We start from the raw sequence: 20,844 nt of genomic DNA on the forward strand, positions 1-20,844 counted from the left end.
TTCTTTGCCGTCTCCAGGAGGGTAAAAATAGAGTTTAGCAGTCCGCCACACCGGGTTGGTGAAAGGGAGTATTGTAAGTGCTTCTCTGCCTTGCTAAGGGGGGCAAAAGGAGAGCTATTGCTTGTAGTGAAATTTTCGGAGCGGAGGACTCTTGGGAGTGGACGTAGGTCATGGTTTGACCGAACCACTATAAATATCCGGTGTGCTTTTTCCTTATCATTTTTTTTTCTTGTGTTCATTTTTCATTTTCAGTATATTTGCTTGGTGAAATATTGTGATTGAATAGGATTCCATTGTTGCACTTTATTTCTATGTTAAATTCTTAAAAATATCAAAAATATTAGAACTCCTATTTAGGTTTTATTTATTGCTATAAATGTTTCACAATTCACCCCCCTCTTATCCATCTAGTAATTTCAATTGGTATCAGAGCCTATTTTCAAAAATAGTGTTTTAGAAAAACTTGAAAAAATGACCATGTCGCATTTTGGTAATTGTAACACTGAATTGGTATCAGAGCGAATAATTCAACATGTCCTTTGAACCTCCATAATACCCAAAGGTGGCGACCGTATCAACATGACCCCGACCTTATCTGTCGCTACCTATCTTATCATAACCAACACAAAATTCGATGAGACCGATTTAATTATTGACTACATTCTCCATATGAGTTTCGTTTGCCTCCCTACTACTCGACGAAAACAAAATCTAGCTCTTGGTCACCTTATAGGATATATCCTCCAAAATAAATATCAATTGACCTATCCTGGAGAACCCGATAATATTCTGATCTTTTATACGGATGCTGAAAGTTATTTAGGGATGTTAGGCCCTATGATTTAATCCCGAGGCTAACCAAGAGGGGGGTGAATTGGTATTTTAAAAAATTCTTTAAAACTAAGAACAAATTTGACAAACCAAAGTCACCACAGAAAAATAAGTATGGAAGCAGTAAAAAAAAAGAACACAATGGTTTATAGTGGTTCAATCAACTTGACCTACGTCCACTCCCCGGAGGTTCCCTCCGAGTATTGCACTACCAACGTGACTCTCCTTTAGCACCCACAGCTAGGCGGAGAAGCCCTTATAAAACACTTCCTTTTTTCCACCCCCGGAAAGGCAGAGAACCCCACTCATTTTGCTTCCTCCCGAAGCAGGCAGAGAACCTCGATCGATCGCTGAAGCTTACCTCTCCCAACCCTTCCAAGGCCAAGAGACTCTAGGGAAGAAGAAGTGGAACAATTCTTGAGCAACCCTTGTGAACTTTCTTACAAGCTCCCCCTCACAAGTTCCTCTCTCTCTCTCTCTCCCTCTCTCTCTTTCTCTTTTAGGTTTTCTCAGGTCAAGACAGCGGCCAAAGATGTTCAAAAATGTTGAACAACACTACAGGAAAATAGATCATTTCCGGCGTAATTTTCGGCGGAAATAAATTCGTCACAAATTCTGGCAGAATTCCGGAGGAATTTTTGATGGATTTCCGATGAATTTTTTTTTGACAAATTTCTGGCACATTTTTTAACTGGTTTTCCGACAGATTTTTTCCGACAACATTTCCGGCGGACTTTCCGACAGATTTCCAGTAGAAATTAAAAAATTAAATTATATTTTAATAACTTAAATTATAATAATTTTTTATAATTATTTATTTTGTTAAATTAAGTTAAATAATTTAATAATTTATTGTTAAATTAAATTAACTAATTTTTTAATTCATTGTAAAATTAAATTCTTTAATTTAAATAAAAATTAACTAACTAATTAAATTAAATAGATTTTGTTAAATTAAATTTACTAAAGTCTAAGTTTTAACTAATAAAAAAAATTCTTTATCAGTTATAGGCTAAATAAAATAAAGTCTAACTTTTAACAGATTCTGTTTTCTGGGATAGATGGTAGATGGCCCGGATGCTAGGCGCGCGAAGGGGGCGAGGTTTGAACCCCGTCGAAGTCATTCAGCATCTGCGGGCTCACGTAGGATCTCACGCCGGCGGGCTCACTTCATTTCCGGCAGGCTCACTGCGCGGATGCTAGGCAGGCGGAATTGGGTGCAGCGGACGGGGGCTGGCAAGAGGACGGGGGCTGGCTTTGAATATATATTTTTTAAAATTTTCTTTACTTTTCGGTGGAAAATAAATTCGCCATCAATATTTTTCCAGCGAAAAATTCATCGGAAATGCGTCGGAAATGTTTTTGGCGTATTATTTTACGCTGGAAGGCCTTTTACGACGCGCGTCAAACCACCGTAAATATTTTCGCCGGAAATCCGCCGAAAATGCTAATTTTCGATGGATTTTATCCAATTTTCTAGCTTAAATGTCTGCCGAAAAATGACATTTTTTCTGTAGTGCAATAGCTCTTAAATAGAAGAGCTTCAAAGGAGCTCAATAAATTCAAGTTGCCTAATTTATCGTCCAGGACGATAATAATATCGTCCTGTACAATCAGTTCAAATCACAGAAGATCGGCCAGAACATCGCCCTGAATTTGTGCTGGCTGATATTTATTGTCCAGGAGCAACTAAGGGTTTTTGAATAGATTATCTTGGCCAATCATGAGATCGTATCAATCATTCTTAATTACTTCCTTGATTGCCGAATCAATTTAGGCATAATTGTGCAATATCGTCCTGGCCGATTTCCAAAAATACAGAATACCTAAATTTATTATGGCGGTTATTTTTGTCTGTTTTGAGCATATCGTCCAGGACGATCAGTTAATTACGGCTTCCTTAACTAAGAAATCCTGATTAAAGCTTCTATTTTGAACTCGATCGTCTAGGCCGATATAAATATTGTCCGGGACATGTGAGTAAGAATAGAAATTCTAAATCTCTCAAGTGTGTGTGTGTAGGGTTACTTAACACCAGTCACTTCAAATATTTACAATTGATTCAAGAAATGAAAAAAAAAATTATAGACTGACTCAACCCTAATCTACCCAGTCTTGAGCAGATTCCATTTTTCGTCTAATCTTTGAATCCTTAAAATATCAGTAGTAAAAGGCAGTCGAAAAGAAATAAGAGTGTTTGCAAATCATCAAAATATAATCCATAAAACCAAATTTGCAACAATCTCCCCCTTTTTTATGATGCAAAAACTTTGACAATTATTTCAAAAATAGTAGTGTAAAACACGGAATCGAAAGTGCAAGCATACAAAGGATTCCTCTCACCCTTTTGACATCTCAAAAAGGAGGAGGAAACTAAGAAACAAAGTAAATTATTATTTTTTTTAACCAAGTCATGAACATGATGTAGTATTCCATGTGATTGATTTTAAAAAATTTGTAAGCTAAGGAATCAATATCAAAAAAATCCTTAAAACAGTATAATATCCGATCATGGTTACCCTTAGCTCGGACTTTCTTTTAGGGTAGAATCTTTTTTGAAAATCAAAGATCTAACTCAAAAATTCAATTGGATATGAGAAAAAAAAGATCCATTCATTACTTGGTTTCAGAAGAAAAAAAATATATCTTATAGAATAATGTACCAAAGTAAATTTGTCATAATCGCAAAGCACTCGAAATCAAGCCTTTGATACAAGAAATATTCTATGTTTTAAAAGATTTGAAAGGAGAAGAGAGCTTGCTTTTGGTGGGCTCATTTTATGCCTCTTGTCAATTGATTGGCACTTTGCGCATCTTTTGTTTTTATATTTTTATTATTATTTTTTTTCAATTTGGCGTCATTGCACATCTTTTGTTGGAATCATTGGTCAATTTTTTTTATATTTTTGCAAGCTCCATTGTCTTTTACAGTCTCATAAAAAGGATTCTTAGTTGTGAGTATATCTTCTAGATTTTAGAGAATAAAAGCTCTCTCTCTAACATAGAGAAGAACTATCCACAAATCATAATTAATAACGAATGGCAAGAGTAATGAGGAGTCTTGATGTGACAAAAAGGCTTTAGTCATTATAAATACAAGTAGATTTTCTTTAGCAAGGTTAGAAAATATCTTAATTTCATACACAATTATTAAATTGAACTAGATTTTTGATTAGAAAAGAAAACAGTGCCACTAAAAATAGGTTAGATAAAGAGACACAATCAACGGTATATTTTTACCATCTAATAGATTAAGAGATGTAACACATTGACTACAAATTTTCAAAAGCAAGGACAAGGCATACGATATCATTTTAGCGATGATTTTGAAAACCAAATAAATAAAATAAAGTAAAATAAACCAAACAAAAACTAAAAAAAAAAAGAAGAAAAGAAAACAAAGAGCAAAAAGAAAAGCAAATAAAAGAAATAAAAAAGAACAAAAGCAAAAGAAAGGAAGTAAAAGATCGAGTTCATGCATTTATGTCAATCACACCCAATCTGGTCCTTAAAAAGCTGAAAGTATCGAAGGCCAGTGGTTTAGTAAAGGTGTAAGCCAGTTGATTTTCAGTTATCACATAGTGTAAATCAATGTCTCCCTTAGACACATGATCTCTAATAAAGTGACGCCTAATGTCAATGTGCTTAGTTCTTAGAGATGCATATGGCACTAGTATTACCTCAAAATATTGAGATGGTGCCTATAGGTAATCCTAAATCCAATACATATTATTTCAATCAAAGGACTCGGGCCACACAACTTCCAAGAGAAATGTAGTCAACTTCAGCAGTGGAAAGTGCAACAGAGTTTTACTTTCTACTAGACCATGAGACAAAAGATTGTCCTATGAATTGATAAGTTCCTGAAGTGTTTTTTCTATCCACCTTGCATCCTACAAAATAAGAGTTAGAAAATCCAATAATCTCAAAAGAAGTGTTGTGCCTCGGATACCAAATCTCTCAGCTTTGGGTCCCCAAAAGGTATCTAAAAATTCTCTTAACTACAGTCAAGTGGAATTCCTTGGGGTCAATTTGAAACCTAGCACAAAGGCAAACACTAAACATAATATCAGGTCAGCTAGCAGTCAAGTAAAGTAAGGATCCAATCATGCCTCTATACTTCTTCTGATCAACAGACTTACCACTTGGGTCCTTATCCAACGGAACATTAGAAGTCATGGGAGTATTAATTGGCTTAGCTTTATTCATTTCATACTTCTTCAAAATGTCCTTAATGTATTTTGTTTGATTTAGAAAGGTTCCATCATCCAATTATTTTTTACTAAACCCAAAGAAGTAGCACAACTCTCCCATCAAACTCATCTCAAAATTTCTACTCATTATTTTAGAGAACTCATCATAAAGTTTTTTATTAGAAGATCAAAAAAGTATATCATCCACATAAATCTGAACAATGAGCAAATCATCTCCAACTTTCCTAAGAAAAGGGTGATGTCTACGCTCTGCTTAACAAACTCTCTTTCTAGTAAAAATGTGTTAAGCCTCTCATACCAAGCTCTTTGCTTTAACCCATACAAAGCCTTTTTTAATTTAAAAACATGATTTGGAAATTGGGAACTCTCAAAACCCGAGGGTTGTTCTACAAACACATCCTCTTTTATTTCCCCATTTAAAAAGGCAATCTTGACATCCATTTGAAAAAGCTTAAATCCTTTATAATAGGAAAAGGATAATAGCACTCTAATGGCTTTCAATCTTGCTACAGGGGCAAAAGTCTCCTCAAAGTTTATCCCTTCTATTTGATTATACCCCTTAGCCACTAATCTTGCTTTATTCCTAACCACCACTCCAGAGTCATTCACCTTGTTCTTAAAGACCCATTTTATTCCAACTACACTTTGTCCCTTAGGCCTTTCTATAAGCTCCCAAATATCATTCCTAACAAATTGATTCAACTCCTCTTACATGGCTAAAATCCAAAACTCATCAGTAAGGGCTTGGTTTATGTTGGTGGGCTCTTTTATTGAGATAAAGGCAGAGTGGTTCACCTCCTTCCTAAGTCCATGTCTAGTCCTAACTCCATCAGAAGGGTCTCCTAAGATGAAATCCTTGGGGTGACTTATAGAGTATCTCCAATCTCTAGGCAAGGTGTGAGAAGGTCCAACCCTTTCCTCCATATCTATGTTTTCTACTCCTTGGGTGACATCTCCTACTCCTTCAGTGTTTTGATGACCTACACCCTTCTCCAAATTTTTTACTCTAGTGGTAATCTCTCCAACATCATCATTTTCCTCAACTCCAAGCTTTTGAGGATCAAACTTATCAAATACTACATATGTAGTTTCTTCCACCATCAAGGTCCTCTAGTTAAACACCCTAAAAGACTTCCCAACACTAAAATATTTCAAGAACACTTCATCAGATTTTGGATCAAATTTTACTAAGGGTAACTTCCCATTGTTATGAATGAAAACCTTACAGCCAATGACATGAAGGTGGGAAATATTGGGTGTCCTACCCTTAAGGATCTAATAGGGTGTCTTATCTAGTTTGGCTCTAACATTCACCCTATTCAACACATAGCAAGCTGTGTTAACAGCTTCAGTCCAAAAGTATTTTGGAAGTGAATACTCAGCAAGCATGGCTTTAGCGACTTCCACCAAGGTCCGGTTCTTCCTTTCAGCTATCCCGTTCTGCTGAGGGGTCCTAAGAGCTGAGAAGTTGTGGCTAATCCCCTTGTCCTTACAAAAATCTCCAAATCTTTCATTCTCAAACTCTCCCCCATTGTTACTATGGATGGTCAAGATCTCATAATCTAGCTTTTACTGAATCCAAGTAGAAAATGTTCTAAACTCCTCAAAAGACTCAATTTTATGTGAAAGAAATCTAGTCTAAGTGAACCTCGAGTAGTCATCAACAATCACAAAACCATAGACTTTACCTCCCAAGCTAACAGTGCTAATGGATCCAAACAAATCTATGTGAAGGACTTCTAAAGGTCTAGAGGTGCTAATGTCCTTAGTGGGGTGAAAAATGGAGTGCACTTGCTTTCCTAGTTGGCAGACATCACAAAGGTGGTCTTTTGAAAACTTGAGTTTTGGGACACCTCTCACTAGGTCTTTTTGGGTCACTTTTCTAAGGGTTTTCATACTTCCATGATATAATCTCTGATGCCATAACCATGAATCATTAATAACAGTTTTTAAGCAAAATGATGCGGCACATTCAATGCTATTTAAATTAAGCATATACACGTTGTTGATCCTCTTTCCCTGCAAAATAGTGTTGTTACTTAAACTTACAATGCATGAATTTGCAAAAAATTGTACGATGAAGCCCTTGTCACATAGTTGACTAATGCTGATAAGGTTGTGCTTTAATCCATCTATAAGCAAAACATTTTTAATCATAAGGTTCTTGGAATTGCCAATTATACCTGAGCCTACCACCTTCTTGGTGTTGTTGCCTCCAAGTGTTACCTTGCCTCCAGTCCTGGACTCCAGCGAAACAAATTGATTGGCATCACCAGTCATATGTCTAGAGCATCTGCTATCCAAGTACCACATACTCTCACGAGGCCTTTTATGAGAGCCCACCTACGAGATCATCAAATGTCAGATATAGGAGCTCAAACAAGTTTGGATCCCTTCTTATGAAAAGTAGAATGCAATACATGTGTGGTATGCTGTGAATTATGCACCTTAGGTCTTCACATCCAATGTGTACTATAGTGAACTATACAAGTGTGTGAGATGTGTCCTAGCATGCCACATGAAAAACATCTAACTCCAGGAAAAGGTTTTTTAAATGGTTTGAGTTATAATGCCTCTTCCTAGGTTTTGGCTTTTGATCAAGTGTGGGTGTCATCCGAGTTTTCGTACATGTATCTAATTCATTTTGAATCCTAAAGTTAGTACTTTTTAAGACCTCATTCTCAATCCTCAAATTCTTCTCTGTCTCTTTAGATTTCTTAAAATTAGATTCAATTGAGGAGTGTCAAGTTTTTAGTGAATTATGCTCTTCAATTAATTCATAATGATTTTGTTTAACTCATCAAATTAATCAAGTATGGCCATATGATTTGAATCAATTGTTGAGTGATCTTTAGTCAAAATTTCATGTTCTTTTGTAAATTAAAAAATTCTAATTTCAAGCTAGCATGTGTTTTCTTTAGTTTCCTATATCATGCATGAATTTTTTCAAAAACTTTAAGGACTTGGTCGTAGGAAAGTTCACATACCTCTTCTTGATTAAGATGATCGCCTGCTATTAAGCACAAGTTTGTTGTCTCATCTTCTGGTTCCGTCTCCGATGAATATGATGCATAATCCTCCCAAAATGCCTTTTGAAGTCTATTTTTTTCTTTTCTAAACTCGGATTTCTCCTCACTCTTTTCCTTTCTTGTGTGCATCTTAAGTGCAAGGCAATAAGCTTTCACGTGTCTGGGCTTCCTACATTCATAACAAACCACATCAGACGATCCTTTAGAATATTTATTATCCTTACATTTTATCCAATTTTGATGATGCTTGTGCTTCTTCCTTAAAAAGTTTTTAAACTGCCTTGTGATTAAGGCAATGTCATTGCTCTCAGACCTGAAAGAATCAAAATTTGTGTTGTTGGCCTTTAATGCCACAGTTTTCTCCTTTCTTTTCTCACCTGCATCAAAATTTCTTTGATTCACCCCTTGCTCTTAAGCAATGAGTGAGTCAAGCAAGTTATCAATATGGTATGTGTTTAAATCCTTAGATTTAGTGATTGCAGTGATTTTAGCATCAAAAGACAAAGGCAAGCATCTCAAAATCTTGTTCATTTTTTCATAGTTTGAAAGTTCTCTTCCTAAGGCATGCAAAGATGTTACAATTTGAGTGAATCTTATATACATATCAGAAATTATTTCAGAAGGTTTCATACAAAAAAGTTTGTAGTAATGCAAGAGAACATTCAAACTAGATTGTATTACTTCATTGGTTCCTTCATACGTAATGCACAACCTATCCCATATCTCTTTACCAGTAGAGCAAGAAGAAACACGCATGTAATCCTCAGACTTTAAAGCACAGAAAAAATAGTTCAAACACTTCACATTTAATTGAGCTAACTCTCTTTCATCAAAAGTCCATTCAGTAAAAGCAACTTCAGTTTTAATTCCGTTAATTTCATGAGAAGGTGGAGAATATCCTTCTTTAATAAGCATCCATATGCGATAATCTATTGATTGCAGAAAAGTAGACATGCTAGTTTTCCAAAAATCAAAAGGAAGGTTGTCAAACAAAGGAGGTCATGTAATAGAATATCCTTCAGTTGTATTACAATTACCAATGTTAGCCATGGATCAAAATTAAAAAGTTTTCAAACTCCATTTTTATGAATCCCGCTCTAATACCACTTGAAAGTTCATTAGGGATGTTAGGCCCTATGAACTAGTCCCGAGGCTAACTAAGAGGGGGGGGGTGAATTGGTATTTTAAAAAATTCTTTAAAACCAAGAACAAATATCACAAACCAAATTCACCACGAAAAAATAAGTGTGGAAAATTAAAGTGCAGAAGCAGTAAACAAAAAGAACACAAGGGTTTATAGTGGTTCGGTCAACTTGACCTACGTCCACTCCTCAGAGGCGCCCTCCATGTATTACACTACCAACGTAACTCTTCTTTAACCCCCACAGCTAGGCAGAGAACCTTGATCGATCGCTGAAGCTTACCTCTCCCAACCCTTCCAAGGACAAGATACTCTAGGCAAGAAGAAGTGGAACAATGCTTAGAGAAACCCTTGTGAACTCCCTTACAAGCTCCCCCTCATAAGATCCTCTCTCTCTCTCCCTCTCTCTCTATCTCCTTTAGGTTTTCTCAGGTCAAGAGAGCAGCCAAAGTTGTTCAAAAATGTTGAACAATAGCTCTTAAATAGAAAAGATTCAAAGGAGCTCAATAAGTGAAAGTTGCCGACTTTATCATCCAGGATGATAATAATATCGTCCTGTACGGTCAGTTCAAATCATAGAAGATCGGCCATAACATCGCCCTAAATTTGTGCTGGCCGATATTTATCGTCCAGGAGCAACTAAGGGTTTTTGAATAGATCATCCTAGCAAATCTTGAGATCGTCCAGAACGATATGATCGTATCAATCATCCTTAATTACTTCCTTGATTGCCGGATCAATTTAGGCATAATTGTGCAATATCGTCCAGGCTGATCCTGCGATTGTCCTAGCCAATTTCCAAAAATACAGAATACGTAAATTGATTATGGCGGTTATTTCTTTCTGTTTTGATCATATCGACTTGGCCGATACAAGTATCGCCTAAGAAGATCAGTTAATTACGGCTACCGTAACTATGAAATCCTGATTAGAACTTCTATTTTGAACTCGATCGTCAAGGCCGATATAAATATCGTCTGGGATGATACAACAACAAAAAACAACATCAAGCCTTTATCCCAATATGTGGGGTCGGCTACATGAATCCTTTTTCTCCATTGTGTTCTATTAAAAGTAAAATTCTCTTTTAAATCTAATAAAGAAACGTCATGAGACGATGTGAGTAAAAATAAAAATTCTAAATCTCTCAAGTGTGTGTGTGTGTAGGGTTACATAATATCAGTCACTTCAAATATTTATAATTGACTCAAGAAAGGAAAAAAAAAAGAAAATTGCATACTAACTCAACCCTAATCTATCCAGTCTTGAGTTGATTCCATTTTCCGTCCGATCTTTGAATCCTTAAAATGTCAGTAGTAAAAGGCTGTCGAAAAGAAGCAAGAGTGTTTGCTAATAATCAAAATATAATCCATAAAACTGAATTTGCAACAGATGCCTCTTTCCGTATTCTTTTCCATCTAGGACACGAGCCTGAAGAACCTATCTTTAATGAAGAAGAAGGAGAAGATGCCCCGGTCGCAGCTGAAGCACGACCACGATGACATGCAGCATCCCGAGCACCTGCACTAGCAAACCCTCATGATGATTTGGTCGAACGCTTCGACCAACTTCAGATTCATCTCAATACTCACAATCAAGAGTAACATCAGCAACACGAGACTAACATGCAATGGTTTGGGGAATGCTTCACTGCTACTGTTTACAGATTTGATGCTCTCCTTCAGTATTTCCAACCAAACCCACCTCCACCACCAATTGATCAGAATCCTCCACTTTAAATTATCTTTGTATTGTAGTTTTTTTTCTCTCTTTCTTAGTATTTGCTCCTCTTTTTGATGCTGTCAAAAGGGGGAGAAGGTTGTTTTAGTTTGTTCTATGGTTAAATGCATTTCTTTTTATATCGTACTGTATTTTCCTTTTTGTTTCATTTTTGTTAAAAAAAAGGAAGTTATTCAAATTTGTCTGCAACAAACATTATTTGACATCATCAAAAAGGGGGAGATTGTAGCAACCCATGAACCCGAGTTTGAGATTTTGATGATGACAAATAATGTCGTCTGAATATCTATTCATTCAATATTATTTTATTTGCTATTATTCGTGAGTACTAACATTTTAGGAAGATCACAAGCTACTTAGGACGACAGGAAGACTCAAGAATGAGTAGATTAGGAGTATGAGTCTGACATTATATTTTGTTATTTATTTTATTTTATTTTATTTTTATTTCCTTGAGTCTGGACACAAAATGAAAAAAAGCCTTAGCAACCATGCACACAAACAGGGGAGAGGATTTTTTAAAAGAAAAAATTAGAGATTTCTTTCTCTGTAGATCGTACTGTACGAATCCAAATCGTATTGTATGATATGTTCAAATCCAAAACCTTAGCCGTTAAATTAACTTAAGTAAGTTTTTCTTAGCCGTTCGTACTGTACAAATTATTTCGTATTTTATGATTTATTTTAAATACTTACTTAATTAACCCATGATTAGTGGAACAATTCAAGGCTTAATTTCAAATTGAATATCGTACTATACGAACAGGTTCTTTTAATATGATGAACAGAGATGAATTCTGTGTTCAAACTTGTTCACTAAGAATTAGGTTGTTAAACCTAAGCTTATGTCCCACAGTTAACCAAGAGGGGGGGGGAGGGTGAATTAGTAATTAAAAAAAAAATTTTACCCTCTTGAAATTTGGAAATGAAAACTAATTTTAGTGAGTTTTATAGAAATAGATTTCTCAACCACAAGTTGTAAACGTTAAAATAAAAACAGCGAAAAAATAAAGAACACCAAATTTATAATGGTTCGATCAAAACAAGACATACATCCACTCCCCGGAGGCACCCTCCGAGTATTGCACTAATACAAATAGTGACTCTCCTTTTGCACCCACAGCAAGGCGGAGAAGCCTTTACAAAAACTCTTTCCACCACTACCTGATGTGGTAGAGAACCGTCATCCTTTTATACTATCCCAAGTGTTGGTAGAGAATCATCCTTCCTTTCACACTCTCCTAGTGTGGGGCAGAGAACCCTTCGGCTGTTCACACTCTCCTAGTGTGGGCAGAGAAACCTTCGACTGTTCACACTCTCGTAGTGTGGGCAGAGAACCGTTCGGCCGTTCACACTATCGTAGTGTGGGCAGAGAACCTTTCGGCTGTTCACACTATCCTAGTATGGCAGAGACCCATTTGGCTGTTCACACTCTCCTAGTGTGGGCAGAGAACCCTTCGGCTGTTCACACTCTCCTAGTTTCGGCAGAGAACCGGATCTCCTTGACAGATCTTCTCACAAGAAATCTAGAAGGAAAAAAGAAAAGAGTGAAGTAATTCCAAATCAAAAATATAGACTCTTACCTTTAATCACCAAGTGAAGCCTTCTCGCTCCAGTAGTAATAATTTTCATTCGAATGCTCTCTCACACTCTCTCCTTGACTATTCTTTCAAAAGGCACAAAGATCAATGGGCAAAAAGATTATATGGCAGTTTAGTTTGGATAAGTTATAGGAAAGACACAAAAAAACCGTCCAAAAACTGCAAATTTTCAAGTTAATACGAATTGGATCATCCCGTACGATCACGGATCATCCTGGATAATTTTACTTAAGTGTGTTGGAAATGAACCTAATGTATATGGGTATGAAATGATTTCGTACACACACATTATCCCGTATAAACTAGGTTCGTCCGGTATGAATGGTTATTCTATAGGTCAGTTTTCAAATAATGTAGAATGACACTTAATTTTTAGAGTCAGTTCACTTCGTCCTTGTACAAAGTTAAGGTTCATCTGGACAAAAGTTTTACAGAGAGCAAATCATCCCGGGTTGAATACACTTCATTCTTGACTTTATCAATCGAGAGAGCAACTCGTCTTGGAACGAAAACACTTTGTTTTTGAATAAAATTTTTCCAGAGAACATTTCGTCCAGGGACAAATACACTTCGTCCTGGATGATCAGGACTTAGAAAAATTTCCTTCGACTCCTGCTCGTTACATTGCTCTTATGAGGAGATAACTGACTTGATCGTCCCGTACGAACTATGTTCATCCCGTATGATCAGTACAAATTTCTCAGGATCTTCTTAAGTGTATGTGTGTGTATTCACTCAATTACAATCACTCCCTTTCAAAACATAATTAAAAAAAATATAAGTTTTAAATCCATAAAGTATCTCATGCTGAATTTGATTTGAAGTCTTTGTAGTCTGGAGTTTGATTTTCCTGAAATGTTAGTACACATAAGACCAAAAACAACTTTTCCAAAAAGTGTTAGGAGATAATTATACATAAAACAATAATATTTGAAATCATCAAAACTATTAAAGTTGCATTAATGTAAAACATACAAATAGCAACTCTCTTAACAATCTCCCCCTTTTTTATGATGGCAAAAAAAATTATTGTTTGTATAATTTTCAAATTTAAAAAATCTCCTAAACTCCCCCTGAATTGATGAACACGTATAAATAAGGAGGCATTTTTAGAAATATATAACAAAAAATAACAAAAATACAACATACACAAAACTCTAAACAAAATAAAAAATAGACACACACACATACATTATGAATCAACAAAAATAAAAAAAAATTGATACAAACAATTTCTCCTCCTTTTTGACAACATCAAAAAATAAAGAAGAAAAAGACTTGAAATGTAAGTAGACATATGAAATTCATTTGATAAGTCAATCTTAAAAGTTATTAAAATATGTTATGCAAATAAAATTAAAACATTAGACAAATCATATTAATTCATAGAATTTAAGAAGAGATATAACATTGATAATAGAAAGAATATATCAAAAGCATGAGTCAATTTAGACACTAAGATAAAGAAAATTATTGCAAATAGGATGAATAAAAAATTTGTATATTCCAAATGTTAATATAGAATATAAATGTAAAATAGATCCATTTGAATTAAGAGATTAAAAGATAATTGGAAGAAATAATTATCATATGTGGCGCTTTGCGCATCTTTTTCAAATTATTGGCACATTTTTGTGCATCTTTTTTTATTTTTGGGCTTATTTTGTGCCTCTTTTTCTACGTGCGAACCATTGCTCATTTATTTTGATTTTTATACATTTATACATTTTTTCAAGAGTAATTTTGATCTTTCCAAAATTAATAATAAAAAATTTCAAAATTTTTTTAAGTGCATAAATATTTATTGATAAGTGAAATATAAAACAAAAAAAACATCATAGTTGCAATAAAAATATTAGTATTAATGTATTCTAAATAAGAGACATTAAATTGAGAATTCTAATTATATCAAGTTATAAGCAGAACTTAAATTTAGAAAAAATTTGATTATCTAATGAATGTATTTTAGACTTGCACTTCAAAGTATAGCACTATTAAGATAAAAAATCTAATGATAGTCATAAAGGCTAACACACATTTAAATACAATTAAATCCAAAACACGTGAACATAAATTGATATTACTATGAAGATATTATAATTTACGGTCAGGATATCAATACAGAAATAAAACAGCTAAAGAAAAGAAAATACAACAAACATACTGAAAACACATCTAAAACACAAAATATAGAAAATACATAAAACTAAGTACTACAATCACTGAGAAGGACCCTGATCTGGTGGAGGAGGAGGAGGTGCAACACCAAAGATGTAAAAGTGAGTACTCATCTTAAGCACATTGGTACTGATATCATTCATCTGATCCCTCATAAAATTCATGTCATGCTGATATTGTGCGGCCTGCTGCTGAACATGAGTCTCAATTTGATCAAAGCGTTGATCAAAATGAGTCTCTAAGTGATCAAATCTTTGAACCAAATCTTGATAATTTGGTTCATTAGTAGGTGCTGGTGCAGCTTCTAGTTCTTCCTCTGTATCAATGATGACTTGAGTTTTACTTGGTTCTTCTTTGAAGATCGCTCTAAATGATCTGTCATTGTAGTAGAGCGGTTCTTCAAACTCTTGATCAGGATGAACTAAATTGTATTTCTTCTCTAGAATGTAGGCAATAAGATGTCCTAAGGTGATGTTCTTCTTTCTCTTATGCTCTACATGTCTAATTTCAGACAGCCCATAAAGATAGTCAAGGATAAGTTGGGCTTCATCTATAGGTTCTTTAGTAATGATCAAGAAAGTTACCATAGTAAAAAGAGGGGTAATATTGATCTTATCACCAGCTTTAAGAATTATGGAAGTTCTAAGGACATGCTAGATGATTTGTGCATTACGAAGTAGACCGAATACTCTAGCCACATGTTCATTCACATTGTTCCCTCTCATTAAATTATTAATTTCAGACCTTGAATAATCATGAGTGTTGATCAAGTGATGGGCTCTAGCTCCCTCTGTCTATAAATTCAAAAAGGCTCCTAAGTCATGCTTGCTGATTTAAACTTTTTATTTGAAGACAAAGGAATGGATTATAGAGTGGTCAGAATTAAAAGACATGTTGGCAAGGAAGAAGTTGAAGGTTTCCATATTGTAGAGATGGACAAGGGTAAGGATAAAACCAAACTGTGTTAAGGCAAATAAGTTCATTACCTGAAAGGTAAGTTGTTCTTGGATTAGGATTCTTAAGGGTATGATCTTTGTAGAGGCAAACCTAGGAAAAGATTCCTCATTTGCTTTAGAAAGGAAAATTTCCGAGGAATTTTGATGTGGTTTCTTTGCCAGAATCTTTTGTCTCTTGCTTGAACTCACCATTTGGAATAGGATGTAGAGTATGAAAGAGATTGAAAGTTGAAGTTTTGAGTGTGACTGTTAAGTTCAAAAGCCCTTCTATTTATTGAAAATGCAAACATATTTAACTAGTAAACAAACTTCAATGTTGCAAAAAATTTTTTATTTAAGTATTTAAATCAATCACACCAAGCCTTGTTCTTAATGCACTGAAAGTATCAAAGGCTAAAGTTTTTGTAAAAATGTCTGCAAGTTAATTTTCAGTAAAAACATGAGTGAGTTCAATTTCTCCTTTGGATACATGATCTCTTATTAAATGACGCCTTATGTCTATATGATTGATTCTTGAATGTTGACTAGGATTTTTAGAAAAATAAATAGCACTAGTGTTATCATAATAAATTGGAATTGTGTCTATAGTCAATTCTAAATCAATCAACTGTTGTTTAAACCAAAGTACTTGTGCCACACAACTTCCTAATGCAATGTATTCAGCTTCTGCAGTAGATAGGGCTACTGAATTTTATTTTTTGCTGGACCAAGAGACTAGTGAATTTCCAATAAATTGACATTCCAAAAGTGCTCTTTCTATCCACCCAACAACTTGCAAAGTCAGAATCTGAATAACCAATTATTTCAAATGAAGAACTAAACTTAGGATACCAAATTCTTAAGTTCTGAGTTCCTAATAGATATCTTAAAATACTTTTCATTGTTGTCAAATGTGATTCTTTTGGATCTGATTGAAATCTAGCACATAAGAAAACAATAAACATGATATCGAGTTGGCTAGCAGTCAAGTAAAGTACAGATCCAATTATCCCTCTAAATTTCTTTTGATCAACAGATTTTCCCTTAGGGTCCTTATCTAACTTAACTGAGAAACTCATTGGTGTACTAACAAGTTTAGTATTGTATATTTTGTACTTTTTGAGGATGTCCTTAACATACTTTGACTGACTAAGAAATGTACCTTCCTCAATTTGCTTAATGCTAAATCCTAGAAAGTAACTCAAATCTCCCACTAGACTTATCTCAAATTCACTACTTATTATTTTAGAAAAATCATCATAAAGATTTTTATTTGAAGAACTAAAAATGATATCATCCACATAAATTTGAACAATGAGTATATCCTTTCGACATTTCTTCAAAAAGAGAGTTATATCCACACATCTTTTTTCAAAAGATCTTTTAAGTAGGAAGGTGCTCAACCTCTCATACCAAGCCGTAGGTGCCTGTTTCAATCCATATAATACCTTTTTCAACTTGAAAACATGATTTGGGTATTTAGAATTTTCAAAACCTGGAGGTTGTTCTATAAAAACATCCTCTTGAATTACCTCATTTAAAAAGGAACTTTTGACAACCATTTGATATAATTTGAATCCTCTAAAACAGGCAAGGCTAGCAAAATCCTAATTGCTTCAAGTCTAGCTACAGGGGCAAAAGTCTCCTCTAAATCAATCCCTTTAATCTGATTATACCCCTTAGCAACTAATCTAGCCTTATTTCTAATGACTACTCCTGAGTCATTCATTTTGTTTTTGAATACCCACTTAGTTCCAACTACACTTTGATCCTTTGGCCTAGTAGTTAATTTCTAAACTTTATTTCTTACAAATTGATTCAACTCTTCTTGTATGGACAAAATCCAAAATACATCAAAAAGTGCTTGATCAATATTAGTGGGTTGTATAGTTGAAATAAAGGCTAAATGATTAACTTTTTTGTTTAATCCACTCCTATTCCTTATACCCTCACTTGGTTCACCTATAATCAATTTCTTGGGTGGTTTTTATAAAATCTCAAATTTCTAGGCAAAGGATTTTCTATCTCCAAATTTTCTTCTAAATTTTTTTCCAAATTCATTTTATCAATCTTTTGAGAGTTAATCTCAATTTAATCTTCTTCAACATTTGGCTCTTCTATATTTCCAGATTCATCAAATACAACATGTATGGTCTCCTAATTACTAAAGTTCATATATTGAATACTCTATAAGATTTTCCAACACTTGAGTATCCAACAAAAATTCCTTCATCAGATTTTGGATCAAATTTTTCTAAGGCAGATTTTCCATTATTATAAATGAACATCTTGCAACCAAAAACATGCAAATGAGACAAATTAGGTGTTCCTCCTTTTAGTAACTCATAGGGTGTTTTATTTACCTTCCCTCGTAGACTCACAATACCAATAGGACCAAAAGATCTATATGCAAAATCTTTAAAGGTTTACTAGTTCTAAGATACTTATTGGACTGAAAAGAGGACTTCACTTGCTTTCCTAATTGACATGCATCACAAATGTGGTCCTTAGTAAAGTCTAGTTTTGGTATTCCTCTAACTAAGTTCTTTTGGGTAATCTTTCTAAGGTTTTTCATGCTAGAATGACAAAGTCTCCTATGCCAAAGTCATGACTCATCAGATACAGTTTTCAAATAAAAATAAGTAGTTGATTGAATATAATTCAAGTCTAGCATATACACATTATTTACCCTTTTACCATTCATAAAATCTTTACCATTGAGGCTTAATATGCAGCTAGTAGGAAAAAATTTCACACAATATCCTTTATCACATTGCTGGCTTATACTTAACAGGTTATGCTTTAAGCCTTCTACTAATAACATATTCTCAATGTAAAATTTATTAAGATTTCCAATCATACCTGATCCAATCACCTTCCTTGTGGTGTTATCTCCAAGTGTAACCTTGCCTTCACTCTTGGCTTCCAGCGATATGAATTTTGTGGTATCTCTGGTCATATGCTTTAAACATCCACTGTCCAGGTACCATATGCTCTCATGAGGTCTTGTGTGAGAGCAACACTCTTCTTGATCTTACTGACCAAGATTATCGGCCATTAAGAATAGATTAGTGACTTCCTCTTCCTTCTCAGTCTCTGATGAATCTGAAGCTGATCCACCCAGAAAGCTCTTTGAAACTTCTTCTTGCCCTTCTTTACAATTGGTTTCTCCTCAACCTTCTCCTTGCTAGGAGTGGCTTTGAGTTTTGGGCAATCAGTCTTGATATGACCAGGTTTCCTGCACCATAGCAAATCACTTCATTTGAAACTTTGGCATTTCTATTAAATTTACCTCTATTCCAATATTGGCGTCTCTTCTGTTTCCTCTTTAGAAATTTTCTAAATTATCTAGTCATCAATGGGATGTCATCTTCATCCTCAGGTTGTGAGTGTTCACTCTCAGACTCTTCCATATTTAGTGCTATGTTCTTCTCCTTTCGTGGTTCACATGCATCAATCTTTCTTTAGCTAACTCCTTGCTCGTAAGCAATTAGCAAACCAAGAAGATTGTCAATATAGTAAATGTTTAGATCTTTAGACTCTGTAATTGCAGTAATTTTAGCATCATAATTAGTAGGTAAATAATGAAGAATTTTGTTAACCATTTCAGCATTTGTTAGTTCCCTACCTAGTGCATGCAAAGAGGTGACTATTTATGTGAATCTTGTGTACATATCAGAAATGGATTCATTTAGTTTCATGCAAAACTGTTCATAATCATGCAACAAGATATTAAGTCTAGATTTCTTAACCTCATTAGTCCCCTCATAAGTTATACAAAGTTTATCCCATATGTCCTTCCCACTTTTGTAAGTGGAAACCCGCATGTAGTCTTCTGATTTTAAAGTATAAAAGAAACTATTCAAGCATTTGGCATTTAGTTGTGCTAAGTCACGTTCTTCTACTGTCCAGTCCGCAAAAGGGGTTTCAACTCTAACTCCATCAACTAATCTAGTTGGTTTTGTATACCCTTCTTGAACTAAGTTTTACATAAAATAATGATGTGATTGTAAAATATAGACATGTGTGTTTTCCAAAAATTAAAAGGTATATTGTCGAACAGTGGAGGTCTAGTTATAGAGTAACCCTCAGGTGTATTTTGATTTCCAAATGTAGCCATCTATGTTAATCAAAAAGTAGTCTAAACTTATGATTTTGAAACAAAGCTCTAATACCACTTGTTGAAACTCGTTCACTAAGAATTAGGTCTTAAACCTAAACTTATATCCCACTATTAACCAAGAGGGGGGAGAATTAGTAATTAAAAAATTTTTTACCCTCTTAAAATTTGGAAATGAAAACTAACTTTAGTGAGTTTTATAGAAATAGATTTTTCAACCGCAAGTTGTAAATGTTAAAATAAAAACAGCGAAAAAATAAAGAACACAAAATTTATAGTGGTTCGGTCAAAACCAGACCTACATCCACTCCCCGGAGCACCCTCCAAGTATTGCACTAATACGAATAGTGACTACCCTTTTGCACCCATAACAAGGCGGAGAAGCCTTTACAAAAACTTTTTCCACCACTACCCGGTGAGGCAGAGAACCGTCATCCTTTTGCACTATCCCCAATATTGGCAGAGAACCATCATTCCTTTCACACTCTCCTAGTATGGCCAGAGAATCCTGCGACTGTTCACACCCTCTTAGTGTGGGCAGAGAACCCTTCAGCTGTTCACACTCTCCTAGTGTGGGCAGAGAACCCTTCGGCTGTTCACACTCTCTTAGTGTTGGCAGAGAACCCTTTGGCTATTTACACTCTCCTAGTGTCGGCAGAGAACTGTATCTCCTTGGCAGATCTTCCTTTTTACAAGAAATCTAGAAGGAAAAAAGAAAAGAGAGAAGTAATTCCAAGTCAAAAGTATAGACTCTTACCATTAATCACCAAGTGAAGCCTTCTCGCTCCAGTCGGAAGAATCTTCTTTTGAATTCTCTCTCACACTTCCTCCTTGACTCTTCTTTCAATAGACACGAAGATCAATGGACAAAAAGATTATGTGGTAGTTTAGTTTGGACTATTTATAGGAAAGACACAAAAAAACATCGAAAAACTGCAAATTTTCAAGTCAATACGTATTGGATCGTTCCGTACGATCGTGGATCATCCTGGACAATTTTACTTAAGTGCGTTGGAAACAAACCTAATGTATATGGGTTTGAAATGATTTCGTAC

Source organism: Dendrobium catenatum, unplaced genomic scaffold (genome assembly GCF_001605985.2).
Source record: "Dendrobium catenatum unplaced genomic scaffold, ASM160598v2 fragScaff_scaffold_410, whole genome shotgun sequence".
Taxonomy (NCBI): domain Eukaryota; kingdom Viridiplantae; phylum Streptophyta; class Magnoliopsida; order Asparagales; family Orchidaceae; genus Dendrobium; species Dendrobium catenatum.